Here is a 2,067-nt window from a genome sequence, read left to right as displayed (position 1 = left end):
TGAGAGTGGATGAAAACTAACAAAGAGAAGAGAACCCCACACAATGTTGATATCAGTAGTAAATACAAGGTGACCTAGGATTGATATTTGCTTGGGACCAGTGTGGAGGAGAATGGGGCAAGCAACCAAGAAATTGAGAGTTCTCAAAGAGAGAGGGAACTCAATATATATAAGATGTTATTTATCTAAGAGAGACATATTAGTTGTGCAGAAGAGTTATTTTCGTTGAACCGCAGATACGATATCTTCCTTATCTCTCAGGACTCTGTTTATTTCTGTATCTTATTCCATCAAAGTCGTGGTGGGCGAGAAATAAAGGAAATTAACCAGTTCATATTAAAACAAGAGATGGTGATTTATTTTGCGGGCATAACTTAACTCTCACGCTAGATCATCCCTACCAAAGGCTGTCCAACCTCTTCTTGAATACCTCCAGTAATAAAGAGCCCACAACTTTCCTAGGTGCCTAATCTACTGCTTCACTGTTCTAACAGTTAAGTTTTTCCTGATATCGAATCTAAATCTACTTTGTTGCAGCTTCAAGCCATTGGTCTTACTCTCTGCCACAAGACAGAAAAGATGCATTCCCTTTTCTTAATGGCAGCCCTTCAAGTATTTGAAGACTGCTATCATGTCCCCTCTTATTCACCTTTTCCACAAGCTGAACATGCCTAGCTCCTTCAACCTCTCTTTGCATAACTTGCCTTCCAAGTCCCTTACCATTTTTGTTGCCTGCCTCTGGACTTCTCCGTGTTCTTTTTAAAATGTGGAGCCCAAAACTGTACAAAGTACTCAAGATGAGGCCTAGCCAGTGCCAAATAGAGAGGCACTCTGTCAATTCTAATGTCTTGCACCTAATGTTTCTATTGATGCATCCCAAAACCACGTTCATCTTTTGTGCAGCTGCATCACACTGCAGATTCATGTCGAGGCTGAACTACCAAGACTCCCATATCCTTCTCTGTAGTGCTGCTATGCAGCCAGGTGTCACCCATTTTGTATTTCTATTTATGATTATTCCTCCTAAGGTGTAGTACCTTGCATTTGTCAGTATTGAACTTCAACCTGTTAGCTCCAGCCCAATTTTCCAATCTCTCAAGATCCTTCTGAATTGTGGTACCATGCTCCAATGTGTTCATAAGCCTTTCTAGTTTCATAGCGTCTGCAAACTTGCTCAAGAAGTTCTCAATGCCAGCATCCAAATCATTAGTAAACACATTGAACAGCATGGGGTCCAGCACTAGGCCCTGTGGGACTCTACTTGAAACGTCCTTCCATCTCTACCTGGATCCATTTATAATTACTTTTGCTTGAGACTATTGAGCCAGTTGTCTAACCTTAAACTAGTTTTGTCCAGCCCACATTTCTCCAATTTATGAGGCCATGCAGGACCTTGTCAAAAGCCTTAATCAAGTCTAGATGCACTATATCCACAGCATTCTGTTCATCCACCCAAGCAGTTACTTTATCAAAGAAGGAGATAAAATTTATTTGACATGATTGACTCTTAATAAATCCATGTGGGGTGCTTGTGAGCCTTTCCTTGTCCAGATGCTTGCAAATGGAATTCCTTAGGATATGCTCTGGTAACTTTACAAGTATTGAGGTAAAGCTAACCAATTTGCAGTTTCCCAGGTCCTCATTTTGCCTTTTTTATAGGGTGTCACCATGTAAATCCTTTTCCAGTTCTCCAGTATCTTGCCTATCTCCCACACTTCGATTAATATGATTGCCAAGGGCTCCAAGATCTTCTCTGTTTGTTGCTTCAATACTTTGGGATGAAGATCATCTGACCCTGCTGACTTGAATTCATTCTGACCCAACACTGGCTCTGACAGTCTCTCTTGTTGTCTCTTCCCTCAGCTTGCCCACCTTCCTTATCCAGATAATTCTTAGTAGGTGTCTGGCTGCAGCTTATTTTTTTGTGCAGACTGAGGCAAAGTAGCTGTTGAGTAGATCTGCCTTCTTTGCATCTTCTGCAACAAAGGACCCACAGATTCCTTGGTCTTTCTTTTCTGGCTAACATATTCCTAGAACCTGCTCTTGTTGTCTTTAACCTCTCTCATC

The sequence above is a fragment of the Gavialis gangeticus genome, unplaced genomic scaffold (assembly GCF_001723915.1).
Source record: "Gavialis gangeticus isolate Ggan-Ray unplaced genomic scaffold, GavGan_comp1, whole genome shotgun sequence".
NCBI lineage: Eukaryota > Metazoa > Chordata > Crocodylia > Gavialidae > Gavialis > Gavialis gangeticus.
The sequence above is the reverse complement of the archived record's forward strand: the minus strand, read 5'-3'. Positions refer to the sequence as shown.